Below are 16,404 nucleotides of genomic sequence, written 5' to 3' on the forward strand. Positions count from 1 at the left end.
TGAGTGAAATGGGATGCAGTTACTGAGGGAAATGACATGCAGTGACTGAGGGTAATGAGACGCAGTGACTGAGGGTAATGAGACGCAGTGACTGAGTGAAATGGGATGCAGTGACTGAGTGAAATGGGATGCAGTGACTGACAGCAGTGGGATGCAGTGACTGATGGTAATCGGATGAAGTGACTGAGTGAAATGGGATGCAGTGACTGACTGAAATGGGAGGTAGTGAGTGACTGAAGTGGGAGGCGGTGACTGAGTGAAGTGGGAGGCAGTGACTGAGTGAAGTGGGAGGCTGTGACTGAGTGAAATGTGGTGCCGTGACTATGGGGAATAGGGTGTGGTGACTGATGGAAGTTGATTCACCGTCACATTTGAATAGGATTCACTGTCTCCGTTAAATTTTGATGCAGAGACTGAGTGATAATGGGATGCAGTGACTAATGGAAATGGGATGCAGTGACTGAGGGAAATGAGATGCAGTGACTGAGGGAAATGAGTTGCAGTGACTGAGGGAAATGAGATGCAGTGACTCTGGGGAAATGGGATGCTGTGACTGTGGGAAATGGGATGCTGTGACTGAGGGTAATGGGATGCTGTGACTGAGTGAAATGGGATGCTGTGACTGAGTGAAATGGGAAGCTGTGACTGAGTGAAATGGGATGCAGTGACTGAGTTAAATGGGATGTAGTGACTGAGTGAAATGGGATGCAGTGCCTGATTGAAATGTGATGCTGTGACTGTGGGGAATAGGGTGTGGTGACTGATGGAAATTGATTCACGTCTCACTTGAATAGGATTCACTGTCTCCGTTAAATGGGATGCAGTGACTGAGGGAAAGGAGATGCAGTGACTGAGGGAAAGGAGATGCAGTGACTGAGGGAAAGGAGATGCAGTGACTGAGTGAAATGTGATGCTGTGGCTGAGTGAAATGTGATGCAGTGACTGAGTGAAATGTGATGCGGTGGCTGAGTGAAATGGGATGCAGTGACTGAGTGAAGTGGGATGCAGTGACTGAGGGAAATCGGATGCAGTGACTGAGGGAAATGGAATGCAGTGACTGACTGAAATGGAATGCAGTGACTGACTGAAGTGGGATGCAGTGACTGAGTGAAGTGGGATGCAGTGACTGAGTGAAGTGGGAGGCAGTGACTGAGTGAAATGTGATGCAGTGACTGAGTGAAATGTGGTGCAGTGACTGAGTGAAATGGGATGCAGTCACTGAATGAAATGGGATGCAGTCACTGAGGGAAATGACATGCAGTGACTGAGGGTAATGAGACGCAGTGACTGAGTGAAATGCAATGCAGTGACTGTGGGAAATGGGATGCAGTGACTGAGTGACATGGGTTGCAGTGACTGAATGACATGGGATGCAGTGACTGAGTGAGATGGGATGCAGTCACTGAGGGAAATGCGATGCAGTGACTGAGTGAAATGCGATGCAGTGACTGAGGGAAAGGAGATGCAGTGATTGTGGGAAATAGGTTGCAGTGAATGTGCGAAATGGGTTGCAGTGAGTGTGCGAAATGGGTTGCAGTGACTGTGGGGAAATGGGATGCTGTGACTGTGGGAAATGGGATGCTGTGACAGTGGGAAATGGGAAGCTGTGACTGAGTGAAATGGGAAGCTGTGACTGAGTGAAATGGGATACCATGCCTGAGGGCAATGGGATGCAGTGACTGAGTGAAATGGGATGCAGTGCCTGAGTGAAATGTGATGCTGTGACTGTGGGGAATAGGGTGTGGTGACTGATGGAAATTGATTCACGTCTCACTTGAATAGGATTCACTGTCTCCGTTAAATGGGATGCAGTGACTGAGGGACAGGAGGTGCCGTGATTGAGGGAAAGGAGGTGCAGTGACTGAGGGAAAGGAGATGCAGTGACTGAGGGAAAGGAGACGCAGTGACTGACTGAAATGGGAGGGAGTGACTGACTGAAATGGGATGCAGTGACTTAACGAAATGAGATGCAGTGACTGAGTGAAATGTGATGCACTCACTGAGTGAAATGGGGTGCAGTCACTGAGTGAAATGGGATGCAGTCACTGAGTGAAATGGGAGGCACTTACTGAGGGAAATGACATGCAGTGACTGAGGGTAATGAGACGCAGTGACTGAGGGTAATGAGACGCAGTGACTGAGTGAAATGGGATGCAGTGACTGAGTGAAATGGGATGCAGTGACTGAGTGAAATGGGATGCAGTGACTGACAGCAGTGGGATGCAGTGACTGAGGGAAATCGGATGAAGTGACTGAGTGAAATGGGATGCAGTGACTGACTGAAATGGGAGGTAGTGAGTGACTGAAGTGGGAGGCGGTGACTGAGTGAAGTGGGAGGCAGTGACTGAGTGAAGTGGGAGGCTGTGACTGAGTGAAATGTGGTGCCGTGACTATGGGGAATAGGGTGTGGTGACTGATGGAAGTTGATTCACCGTCACATTTGAATAGGATTCACTGTCTCCGTTAAATGTGATGCAGTGACTGAGTGATAATGGGATGCAGTGACTAATGGAAATGGGATGCAGTGACTGAGGGAAATGAGATGCAGTGACTGAGGGAAATGAGTTGCAGTGACTGAGGGAAATGAGATGCAGTGACTGTGGGGAAATGGGATGCTGTGACTGTGGGAAATGGGATGCTGTGACTGAGGGTAATGGGATGCTGTGACTGAGTGAAATGGGATGCTGTGACTGAGTGAAATGGGAAGCTGTGACTGAGTGAAATGGGATGCCATGCCTGAGGGCAATGGGATGCAGTGACTGAGTGAAATGGGATGCAGTGACTGAGTTAAATGGGATGTAGTGACTGAGTGAAATGGGATGCAGTGCCTGAGTGAAATGTGATGCTGTGACTGTGGGGAATAGGGTGTGGTGACTGATGGAAATTGATTCACGTCTCACTTGAATAGGATTCACTGTCTCCGTTAAATGGGATGCAGTGACTGAGGGACAGGAGGTGCCGTGACTGAGGGAAAGGAGATGCAGTGACTGAGGGAAAGGAGATGCAGTGACTGAGGGAAAGGAGATGCAGTGACTGAGTGAAATGTGATGCTGTGGCTGAGTGAAATGGGATGCACTGGCTGCGTGAAATAGGATGCACTGGCTGCGTGAAATGGGATGCAGTGACTGAGTGAAGTGGGATGCAGTGACTGAGGGAAATCGGATGCAGTGACTGAGGGAAATGGAATGCAGTGACTGACTGAAATGGAATGCAGTGACTGACTGAAATGGGAGGCAGTGACTGAGTGAAGTGGGATGCAGTGACTGAGTGAAGTGGGAGGCAGTGACTGAGTGAAATGTGATGCAGTGACTGAGTGAAATGTGGTGCAGTGACTGAGTGAAATGGGATGCAGTCACTGAATGAAATGGGATGCAGTCACTGAGGGAAATGACATGCAGTGACTGAGGGTAATGAGACGCAGTGACTGAGTGAAATGCAATGCAGTGACTGTGGGAAATGGGATGCAGTGACTGAGTGACATGGGATGCAGTGACTGAATGACATGGGATGCAGTGACTGAGTGAAATGGGATGCAGTGACTGAGTGAAATGGGATGCAGTCACTGAGGGAAATGCGATGCAGTGACTGAGTGAAATGCGATGCAGTGACTGAGGGAAAGGAGATGCAGTGATTGTGGGAAATGGGTTGCAGTGAATGTGCGAAATGGGTTGCAGTGAGTGTGCGAAATGGGTTGCAGTGATTGAGGGAAATGGGATGCAGTGAGTGTGGGAAATTGAATGCAGTGTCTGTGAGATAAGGGAAACAGTGACTGATGAAAATTGGATGCAGTGACTATGGTGAAGGAGATGCAGTGATTGAGTTTAATGGGATGCAGTGACTGAGTGAAATGTGATGCAGTGACTGCGTGAAATGGGATGCAGTGACTGTGGTGAAGGAGATGCAGTGACTGAGGGAAATGGGATACAGTGACTGAGTGAAATGGGATGCAGTGATTGAGTGAAATGGGATGCAATGACTGAGGGACATGGGAAGCAGTGACTGACTGAAATGAGATGCACTGTCTGATGGAAATGTGATGCAGAGACAGAGTGACATGAGCTGCAGTGACAGAGGTACTGGGAAGGAGTGACTGAGTTAACAGGGAATCAGTGCCCGAGCGGGCTTGGGGTGCAGTGACTGAGGGAAATGGGATACAGTGCCTGACCGAAAAGGGACGCACTGACTGAGTGACATGGGATGCAGTGACTGAGTGACATGGGATGCAGTGACTGAGGGACATGAGATGCAGTGACTGAGAGACATGGGATGCAGTGACACACGGACATGGGATGCAGTGACTGAGGGAATTGGGATGCAGAGACTGAGGGAAATGGGATGCAGTATTTGTCGGAAGGAGGATGCAATCACTGAGTGAAATGCAATGCAGAGACTGAGGGAAAGGAGATGCTGTGACTATGGGAAATGGGATGCAGTGAGTGTGGGAAATTGAATGCATCGTCTGTGAGATACGGGAAACAGTGACTGATGGAAATGTGATGCAGTGACTGTGGTGAAAGAGATGCAGTGATTGAGTGAAATGGGATGCAGTGATTGAGTGAAATGGGATGCAGTGACTGCTTGAAATGGGATGCAGTGACTGAGGGAAATGGGATGCAGTGACTGAGTGAAATGGGATGCAGTGACTGAGTGAAATGTGATTTAGTCACTGAGTGAAATGGAATGCAGTCGCTGAGTGAAATGGGATGCAGTCACTGAGTGAAATCGGATGCAGTGACTGAGGGAAATGGGATGCAGTGACTGAGGGAAATGGGGTGCAGTATTTGTGGGAAGAAGGATGCAATCACTGAGTGAAATGAGATGCTGAGACTGAGGGCAAGGAGATGCTGTGACTATGGGAAATGGGATGCACTGAGTGTGGGAAATTGAATGCAGCGTCTGTGAGATACGGGAAACAGTGACTGATGGAAATGGGATGCAATAAATGTGTTGAAGGAGTTGCAGTGACTGAGTGAAATGGGATGCAGTGACTGAGTGAAATGGGATGCAGTGACTGCGTGAAATGCGATGCAGTGACTGCGTGAAATGCGATGCAGTGACTGCGTGAAATGTGATTCAGTCACTGAGTGAGACGGGATGCATCACTGAGTGAAATGGGATGCAGGGCTGATGGAAATTGGATGCAGTGACAGAGTGACATGAGGTGCAGTGATTGAGTGAAATGAGATGCAGTGCCTGATTAAAATGTGATGCAGTGACTGAGGGAAATGGGATGCAGTGACTGAGGTACTGGGAACGAGTGACTGAGTGAAATGCGATGCAGTGACTGAGTGAAATGCGATGCCATGACTGAGTGAAATGAGATGCACTGACTGATTGAAATTGGATGCAGTGACACAGCGACATGAGCTGCAGTGACTGAGTGAAATGAGAAGCATTGAATGCACTGTCTGTGAGATACGGGAAACAGTGACTGATGGAAATGGGATGCAGTGACTGTGGTGAAGGGGATGCAGCGACTGAGTGAAATGGGATGCAGTGACTGAGTGAAATGCGATGCAGTGACTGTGTGAAATGTGATGCAGTGACTGCGTGAAATGGGATGCAGTGACTGCGTGAAATGGGATGCAGTGACTGACGGAAATGGGATGCAGTGACTGAGGGAAATGGGAAGCAGTGACTGATGGAAATGAGATGCAGTGGCTGAGTGAAATGCGATGCAGTGACTGTGTGAAATGTGATGCAGTGACTGCGTGAAATGGGATGCAGTGACTGCGTGAAATGGGATGCAGTGACTGACGGAAATGGCATGCAGTGACTGAGGGAAATGGGAAGCAGTGACTGAGGGAAATGGGAAGCAGTGACTGTTGGAAATGAGATGCAGTGCCTGAGGGAAATGAGATGCAGTGACTGAGGGAAATGGGATGCAGTGACTGAGTGAAATGTGATGCAGTCACTGAATGAAATGGGATGCACTGATTGTGTGAAATGGGATGCAGTGACTGAGTGAAATGGGATGCAGTGACTGAGGGAAATGGGATGCAGTGCCTGAGGGAAAATGGGTTGCAATGACTGATGGAAATGTGGTATAGTGACAGATGGAAATGGGATGCAGTGACTGTGGGAAATGCGATGCGGTGACACACGGAAATGGGATGCCTTGACTGACGTAAATGGGATGCAGTGATTGATGGAAATGTGATGCAGTGACTGATGGAAATGGGATGCAGTGACTGAGGGAAATGGGATGCAGTGACTGAGGGAAACGAGATGCAGTGTCTGAGTGAAATGGGATGCAGTGATTGTGTGAAATGGGATGCAGTGACTGATGGAAATGGGATGCAGAGACTCAGGGAAATGGGATGCAGTGACTCAGCGAAATGGGATGCAGTGACACAGGGAAATGGGATGCAGTGATTGAGTGAAATGGGGTGCAGTGACTGAGTGAAATGTGATTTAGTCACTGAGTGAAATGGCATGCAGTGACTGAGGGAAAAGGGATGCAGTGACTGAGTGAAATGGGATGCAGTGACTGAGTGAAATGAGATGCAGTGACTGAGGGAAATCGGATGCAGTGACTGACTGAAATGGGATGCAGTGACTGAGTGAAATGAGATGCAGTGACTGAGTGAAATGGGATGCAGTGACTGAGGGAAAATGGGTTGCAATGACTGATGGAAATGGGATATAGTGACTGATGGAAATGGGATGCAGTGACTGAGGGAAATGGGATGCAGTGACTGTGGGAAATGAGATACAGTGTCTGAGTGAAATGGGATGCAGTGATTGTGTGAAATGGGATACAGTGACTGAGGGAAATGGGATTCAGTGACTGAGGGAAATGGGATGCAGTGACTGAGTGAAATGGGATACAGTGACTGAGTGAAATGGGATGCAGTGACTCAGGGAAATGGGATGCACTGATTGAGAGAAATGGGATGCAGTGACTGATGCAAATGGGATACATTGTCTGAGGGAAATGGGTTGCAGTGACTCAGTGAAATGTGATTGAGTCACTGAATGAAATGAGATTCCGTCACTGAGTGAAATATGATGCACTCACTGAGTGTACTGTCATTCAGTCACTGAGTCAACTGTGATTCAGTCACTGAGTGTTTTGTGATTCAGTCACTGAGTGAAATAGGATGCAGTGGCTGAGTGAAATGGGATGCAGTGGCTGAGTGAAATGGGATGCAGTGACTGAGTGTAATGAGATGCAGTGACTGAGTGAAATGAGATGCAGTGACTGAGGGACATGGGATGCAGTGACTGAGGGACATGAGCTGTAGTGACAGAGGTACTGGGAAGGAGTTTCTGAGATAATAGGGAACCACTGCCCGAGCGGGCATGGGGTGCAGTGACTGAGGGAAATGGGATACAGTGCCTGACCGAAAAGGGACACACTGACTGAGTGGAATGGGATGCAGTGACTGAGGGAAATGGGATGCAGTGACTGAGGGAAATGGGATGCAGTGAGTGTGGGAAATTGAATTCATCGTCTGTGAGATATGGGATGCAGTGACTGAGGGACATGGGATGCAGTGACTGAGGGACATGGGATGCAGTGACTGCGAGACATGGGATGCAGTGACGCACGGACATGGGATGCAGTGACTGAGGGAATTGGGATGCAGTGACTGAGAGAAATGGGATGCAGTATTTGTAGGAAGGAGGATGCAATCACTGAGTGAAATGCGATGCAGAGACTGAGGGAAAGGAGATGCTGTGAATATGCGAAATGGGATGCAGTGAGTGTGGGAAATTGAATGCAGCGTCTGTGAGATAGGGGAAATTGGACGCAGTGACTGTGGTGAAGGAGATGCAGTGATTGTGTGAAATGGGATGCAGTCACTGAGTGAAATGGGAGGCAGTTACTGAGGGAAATGACATGCAGTGACTGAGGGTAATGAGACGCAGTGACTGAGGGTAATGAGACGCAGTGACTGAGTGAAATGGGATGCAGTGACTGAGTGAAATGGGATGCAGTGACTGAGTGAAATGGGATGCAGTGACTGACAGCAGTGGGATGCAGTGACTGAGGGAAATCGGATGAAGTGACTGAGTGAAATGGGATGCAGTGACTGACTGAAATGGGAGGTAGTGAGTGACTGAAGTGGGAGGCGGTGACTGAGTGAAGTGGGAGGCAGTGACTGAGTGAAGTGGGAGGCTGTGACTGAGTGAAATGTGGTGCCGTGACTATGGGGAATAGGGTGTGGTGACTGATGGAAGTTGATTCACCGTCACATTTGAATAGGATTCACTGTCTCCGTTAAATGTGATGCAGTGACTGAGTGATAATGGGATGCAGTGACTAATGGAAATGGGATGCAGTGACTGAGGGAAATGAGATGCAGTGACTGAGGGAAATGAGTTGCAGTGACTGAGGGAAATGAGATGCAGTGACTGTGGGGAAATGGGATGCTGTGACTGTGGGAAATGGGATGCTGTGACTGAGGGTAATGGGATGCTGTGACTGAGTGAAATGGGATGCTGTGACTGAGTGAAATGGGAAGCTGTGACTGAGTGAAATGGGATGCCATGCCTGAGGGCAATGGGATGCAGTGACTGAGTGAAATGGGATGCAGTGACTGAGTTAAATGGGATGTAGTGACTGAGTGAAATGGGATGCAGTGCCTGAGTGAAATGTGATGCTGTGACTGTGGGGAATAGGGTGTGGTGACTGATGGAAATTGATTCACGTCTCACTTGAATAGGATTCACTGTCTCCGTTAAATGGGATGCAGTGACTGAGGGACAGGAGGTGCCGTGATTGAGGGACAGGAGGTGCCGTGACTGAGGGAAAGGAGATGCAGTGACTGAGGGAAAGGAGATGCAGTGACTGAGGGAAAGGAGATGCAGTGACTGAGTGAAATGTGATGCTGTGGCTGAGTGAAATGGGATGCACTGGCTGCGTGAAATAGGATGCACTGGCTGCGTGAAATGGGATGCAGTGACTGAGTGAAGTGGGATGCAGTGACTGAGGGAAATCGGATGCAGTGACTGAGGGAAATGGAATGCAGTGACTGACTGAAATGGAATGCAGTGACTGACTGAAATGGGAGGCAGTGACTGAGTGAAGTGGGATGCAGTGACTGAGTGAAGTGGGAGGCAGTGACTGAGTGAAATGTGATGCAGTGACTGAGTGAAATGTGGTGCAGTGACTGAGTGAAATGGGATGCAGTCACTGAATGAAATGGGATGCAGTCACTGAGGGAAATGACATGCAGTGACTGAGGGTAATGAGACGCAGTGACTGAGTGAAATGCAATGCAGTGACTGTGGGAAATGGGATGCAGTGACTGAGTGACATGGGATGCAGTGACTGAATGACATGGGATGCAGTGACTGAGTGAAATGGGATGCAGTGACTGAGTGAAATGGGATGCAGTCACTGAGGGAAATGCGATGCAGTGACTGAGTGAAATGCGATGCAGTGACTGAGGGAAAGGAGATGCAGTGATTGTGGGAAATGGGTTGCAGTGAATGTGCGAAATGGGTTGCAGTGAGTTGACCCGCTCACAGGGACTGGCCCCCGCATCCCTGACCCGCTCACAGGGACTGGCCCCCGTAGCCCTGACCCGCTCACACCGATTTGCCCCCTGCAGACTGGTCCCGCTGACAAGGACTTGCCCCTGCAGCCCTGACCCGCTCACAGGGACTGGCCCCCTGCAGTCCAACCTGCTCACATGAACTGGCCCCTGCAGCCCTGTCCCGCTCACAGCGATTTGCCCCCTGCAGTCCTATCCCGCTGACAAGGACTGACCCCCTGCAGTCCTGACCCGCTCACAGGGACTGGCCCCCGCAGCCCTGACCCCCTCACAGGGACTGGCCCCTGCAGCCCTGACCTGCTCACAGCGATTTGCCCCCTACAGTCCTGTCCCGCTGACAAGGACTGACCCCCTGCAGTCCTGACCCGCTCACAGGGACTGGCCCCCACAGCCCTGATCCGCTCACAGCGATTTACCCCGCAGTGCTGTCCCGCTGACAGGGACTTGCCCTCGCAGCCCTGACCTGCTCACAGCGACTTGCCCCTCCTTCCTGACCTGCTCACAGGCACTTGTTCCCTCCGTCGTGAGCCGCTCACAACGACTTGTCCCCTCTGTCCTGACCCGCTCACAGCGTCTTGCCTCCCATCCCTCTTAGACAGGTCACCCCTTGCTCAGAAACGGTCCCAATTATCCATGAACCGGAAACCCTGCCCCCTGTGCCAGCTCCTTAACCATGCATTCATCTCACCTATCTTTCTATGACTTAGCTCACTAACATGTGGCACTCATGGCAACCCATAAATTATTACCCTCTCGGTCCTGCCTTTCAGCCTCTTTGCTCACTCCTTGCACATAGTCCGCAGGATGTCATCCCTCTTTCTGCCTATGTGATTGGTACCAACGTGCCCCGTGGCCTCTGGCTGCTCACCCTCCCCTTTAAGAATTTGTTGCAACCAATCAGAGATGTCCTTGACCTTGCACCAGGGAAGCAACAGGCAGCCCTGGTGTCTCAAATGTGGCGACAGAATCGATGCCCCCAACGAATGAGTCTCTAACCACACTCGCTCACTTGGATTTGCCTTACTCTGTCCCACAGCAGGGTGGTTTGTACTATGGACCTGGCTACTGCTGATTATAGAACTGACCCAGTTTAGTTTTAGATCAGTGTTAACCTTGGTTTAGTGGATAGCTAAGCACCTCAGTAGTCTACAATACAGGAGAAATACATTCTTAAGCTGACAGATTCTGTGACAGTCAAGAACAAGCACTGAATTGTTCTGACGTCATTTCCAACACCTGGCCTGTAGCCTTGCATGGCTTGGATTGCACTTGCACATTAAAAAAAAAATGTAACGATGATATGAGGGTAAGGACATGGAATTTTTTTGATGTGGTCATATTCTCTCTTGTTAGAGCTGATTGCTGCTTAGCACTTGTATGGTGCAAATGTAACTTATCCTTTATCAGGCCAAGCCTGATCGTTGTCCAAGTCTCACTGTATTTTCTCATCGTTGACTGAATGTTGGTTCGGCCCAACAGTGTTGTACATACCCTGCCGATTCTGAAACTCTACCACTTAATATTAAGTCTAATAAAGACAAGTATCCAATGTGCCTTCCAAACCACTTCAACGACCTGGTCCATTACATTGGGGGATCAACAGGCATGCACATCAAGATCCTGAGATCCCTCTGATCATTGGTGCTTGTGAGGTCCCTATGATTCATCATGGCCTCCAAGATCTGATTGTGCTGTGTCACCTAATCCTTATCCCATTTGTCCTTACATGAAATGATGTTCACAAACGCTTCTCAAAAATTCTTCCCAATCCTACTTTTTGCAATCATGACACAAGTGAGCATAAAACTTGGAACACGACAGCAACAGGAATGTGCCCTTTGGCCCACCATGTTGGGCCAAACATTACAACAAATGAAATAATCCCTTCTGCCTGTCCTTGATCCATAGTCCTCCATTCCTTGCATATTTGTGCACTTAACTAAAAGTCCCTTTTAAATGCTTTCATCGTATCTGCATCCACTACCACCCCGGGCAATGTATTCCACACTTCTAACATGCTCAGTGTGAAATATTTGCCCCTCACATCTCTTTTGAACTTTCCCCCTCTCAGCTTAAATGCATGCCCCCTAATAGTGGACACTTCAACTCCGGGGGAGAAATTTTCTGACCGTGAGCTGTATTTATGTAACTCCTAATTTTGTAGACTTCTATCAAGCCTGCCCTCAGCTTCTACTGCTCCAGAGAAAACCAAGAGTTTTTCCAGCTCCTCCCTCTCGTTCATACCCTCTATTCCAGTCAGCATGCTGGTAAATCTCTTCTGCACCCTGTCCAAAGCCTGCACGTCCTTAGTGTAATGTGGGGGCCAGAATTGAATGCAATACTCTGTGTGGTCTCACCAAAGTCTTGTAAAGCTGCAATGTGACATCCTGACTCTTGCACTGAGTTCCCCTATGAATAAAGGCAAGCATGCGATATGCCTTCTTGACCACCCTATCTACTTGTGTGGCTACTATCAGGGAGTTATGGTCTAGGACCCCAAGATCCCTCTGGACATCACTGCTGTTTGGGGTCCTGCCATTAACTGTATCCCTTTCCTTAACACTTGGTCTCCTAAAATGCAACACCTCATGCCTGCCCAGATTAAATTCCATCGGCCATTTCTCCGCTCGTGTTTGCAATTGGTCTGTATCTTGCTGTGTCCTTTGACAACCTTCCATGCTGTCCACAAGTCCACTGGTCCTTATATCATCTGCAAACTTACTAATCCCCCGTCTACATTTGCAACCAAGTCATTTACATATATCACAAACAGCAGAAGTCACATCGATGCGGAACACCACTCGTCACTGAGCTGCAGCCAGAAAAACAGCTTTCCACCACTGAGACGGCAAGAACTGTAGATGCTGGAATCAGAGATAACCAAGTGTGGAGCTGGAGGAACGCAGCAGGTCAGGCAGCATCAGAGGAACAGGAAAGCTGACATTGTTGATGCTGCCTGGCCTGCTGTGTTCCTCCAGCCCTATGCTGTGTTCTCTTTGTTAGCCTTCCACCGCTACTGTCTGCCTTATATGGGCAGGCCAAGTCACCACGGATCTCATGGATCTTAATCTTCTGGATGAGCATACCATGAGGGACCTTGTTGAAAACCTTCGTAAAATCCATGTATATGTTATCAACTGTTCTACCCGAATTGATCACCCTTGTCACCTCCTTGAAAACTTCAACTGACTTGGTAAGACATAACCTGCCCCGCATAATGCCATGCTGGCTGTCCCTTATTAGCCCATACCTTTGAGACATGTGACACTCACCAGTCTGTAGTTTCCTGGAAAGTCCCCGTTTTCCTGCTTGAACAGAGGAACAACTTTATCCACTCACCAGTCTCCGCAACCCCTCCAGTGCCTGGCAAGGATATCAGATCCTGTTGAAAGTGGGGTGTTGATGCATTTGTGTCATGATTGTGTTTTGTTTCAGCCCTAACATTCAAAGCAGTGTAAGAATGTCTTTGTGCAGCAGGCGAGGTGTGATGAGACTGAGCCTTCATACAATTGCAAGATGTTGAAAATTTGCCATTATTTATGAAAACAGTGATAAATTTCCATGATCAACATTTCTGTCACACTGCAATGATTATCCCGTGGCATGTAAAATGAGAAAGATACGATAAAATGAGACTGGGTCATATGTAGGGAGAATGTTTGCCTTTCATGTCGATAAAAGTAGTGAAACATTTCCGTGAATCTAAAAGTCACTTTTCCGTTCATTGAAGGACACAATCATCGCCTTGGAAGCTTCATCATGATACTACTTTGCATTTCTGAAGAGGGAAGAAGAAATCAATATGCAAATTCAATTCCATGGTTTTGGAAGTCCCATTGAGAACACGATTCATTTGCGCCAGCACAATGCTCTGACCGAGAAAGAATTGAAGGTGAGTTTGTAGTTTAGAAGATCGCAGCAATTTATGCATCAACTTCTTCATCGATAATGCTCCATTGCTTTCAAACTGCATTTTCCACTCAGCGAGATAATAACTGTTAGAACAAGCAACAGCATCGGTAGATGGTCTATGGGGAATGCAATGTTACAAAACCCAATCCATTCAACCACATATTTCAGATATGTCAACAAATTAAATATTCCAGCACAGGATAAAACAAGGAAGATGAGAGTGAGGAGGCAATAGCTCTGATGACAAAAGAACAGAAATTTACCTTTCTCCATTCGAGCAAAAAAGCAGGCACACAAATAAATAATCATCTAACAATGCACGTGTGCAACGGAGGCTACAGGGGGACTAAGAATGCCGAATTGTTGTCATGCATATTGCTGAAAGGATGATTGAAACAGAATATGTGGTAAATTTGAAGAAATACAGATGATGCATCTCAGGATGTTGGAGGAAGAAGGTTTATGGACTGAGGCAAATTGTATTGCCCTTTTCAGGAGTTATTAGGTTAATAATGAATTGAAAGACTTCCTTCCGTGCTGAAAGCTTCAATTTAGTTGCAGCTGGATCACAATTTCTGTTCCTGGTAGTATTTAGCAAACTGTTAAAAGTGAATGTCACTGCACAGAATTCCAAACATGACTCCAATCAGTAGAGAAAATATCCAAGGGGTATGATGAGTTGTATCCTCTCATGTTGAACAATGCAGCTACAGATACAATGGAAGCACTGATGATAATCTTCCAAGAATCCTTAGATTGTGGAAAATTCTCAGAGGATTGAAAGATTGTGAACATAACACCATTAATACAAAGATACTTCGACAAAATAGCAAGCCAGTATTGCCAATTTAGGTCAACCTGGGTAGCTGTTCATGCCGGCAATGAAAGGTGAAATAACAGGGTACTGAGTGTGCTATAACATCCTGCAGAGTTAACATCCTTTTATAAAGGGGAAATAATACTTGACAAACTTGCTACAGTGCTTTGAGAAGGAAACAAACATTACTGATGAAGGACCACCAGTTGATGTAGTACATTGAGATTTCAACAAAGCATTTGATAAGGTACAGCTCATTAGGTGTCTCAAATGAAATGAGCCCATGTGTTCAAGGGGAGTATGTTCAGATGGACAGAGGACTGCATCGTAAATAGAAGTAGAGTTGTAGCAGCAGCATGGTAACTGACAAGTCATGTACGGCCACAGAGCGAATGCTGCGGAGGCCACACACCTCATGTTGACTGGGTTGATTTCGGAAATGGCGTAGGGGATTGCGAAGCTTAGGAAAGTTGGGCAGGCTGGGACTACGTTCATTGGCGTTTATAAGATTGAAAAAATCTTATTTTTTCAACATGTAAGATTCTAAAGAGGCTCGATAGTGTATATCCGAAGAGATTACTCCCATTTGTGAAAGATTTTACGACCAGAGGCCACATTTTCAAATTGGTTGCCGATTAATTCAGGGAAGAATTACTTTTTTCAGGTTGTAGCACTCTATTGAACACTTTAGCCAAGAAGATTTTCGAGGTAATGCCATTAATCATATGCTCGGCTGTAACGGCCAGGTTAATTTTTAAATCAAGAAACAATGATAATGAGAAAAGGGCCTAGGCCTGAAACGTCAGCTTTTGTGCTCCTGAGATGCTGCTTGGTCTGCTGTGTTCATCCAGCTTCACACTTTGTTATCTTGGATTGTCCAGCATCTGAGCTTCCCATTATGAGTGATAATGAGAAAAGGGTAGTCTTTACAGTGGAAGATACTTCAAGGATCCCCTTATTACTAAAGAATACAGGGAGGAATTAAACACATCACTACCACACCATCACTACCATTAGAGAAGTAGCAGTAGACAATCTAATGGAGTGAAAGCAGATTGGACTCTTTGCCGTGATGGTTTACTTTCTAAGATTCTCAACAATGAGCTTCAGAGTCGGTGTATGCGTTGATTGTAATTTCCCAAAAAGGTTGAGATTCTAGAGAAGCATCTGAGGGCTGGATAACTGCCGATGAGAGATACCTATTTAAAAAGGAGAGAGGCAAAAAGAAGATAACGACAACCGAACCAGTCTAACATCTATTGTTGGAAACATGTGGCAATCAACTATGAAGAAAATAACAGCAGGACATTTGGAAAATCATAATCTAATCAAACAGAATCACCATAGCCTGATGAAAGAGAAATTATGTCTGGCTAATTTGTTTGGGTTTTTGGAGGAAGTTTTGGGAGGAGAATTAATAGAGGAAAACCAGTAAATGTGTTGTGTTTGGACTTGGAGAAAGCATTGAGAATGTCCTCAAAAGTAATAAGCTGAAAGCTGAGGTTTTGAAGGTAGTATATTGCTTTGGATCAGTACGCTTTGCACGTTCTGGAAGGAGAGATCACATCTCGAGTGAAATGCACCAAGTGAATATATATTTTGGGGAACTTGGTGGCACTGCGGTAAGTCAGTGCAGAGGGTAAGAGGTGCCATTTGCTTGCTTTTTTTGCCTGATAGTTCATAAGCATTTTTTTTTTGAGACAGTTTGAATTGAAGCCAGAATCAGGGACCGAGAGGGTGAACCAGGTTCATTGGTTGGTGATCGCTACTGGTTTAAGAATCTATTATCGGGAGCTTTCCGATTGAAAGTAAATCGGAGAAATATTTACAGGCTACAAACTAAAAGACCAGAATGTTTTCAAATCAAATTAAGATCGAAGTAATTGAAATGGAGATGCCAGGCCAGATGATGATTTGTACCTACATGACGGGGGAGTGGTCAGACCCCATACTCCAGCTCAGGGTTGATGAACTGGAATCTCAGTTTCGACCAATCAACAAATCATGTGGGGCAGAGTTACCAGGGAATGCTGTGCTTCAGGAGGCAGTCACACACCTTAGATTAACTAGCTGAAACTCGGTCAGTGGCCAGAGACGTGAGAGTGTGACAAAGAACAGGGCAGGTGGAAGGATCCAGAATGTAGTGCAGAAGGAACCTTGGCCTTTGAT

The 16,404-nt window shown here is 47.2% G+C and overlaps 1 long non-coding RNA gene across 1 annotated transcript in view; it reads left to right on the forward strand.

Annotated features, from left to right (window-relative positions):
* The window catches only part of LOC132206701 (uncharacterized), a 175,148-nt gene extending 161,768 nt beyond the window's left edge, over positions 1–13,380 (forward strand). The window contains exon 3 of the long non-coding RNA XR_009443104.1: positions 13,237–13,380. This is a non-coding gene — a long non-coding RNA (uncharacterized LOC132206701). The remainder of the gene's footprint in view (positions 1–13,236) is intronic.
* Positions 13,381–16,404: the final 3,024 nt, after the last annotated feature.

This window comes from Stegostoma tigrinum, chromosome 41 (assembly GCF_030684315.1).
Source record: "Stegostoma tigrinum isolate sSteTig4 chromosome 41, sSteTig4.hap1, whole genome shotgun sequence".
Taxonomy (NCBI): Eukaryota; Metazoa; Chordata; class Chondrichthyes; order Orectolobiformes; family Stegostomatidae; genus Stegostoma; species Stegostoma tigrinum.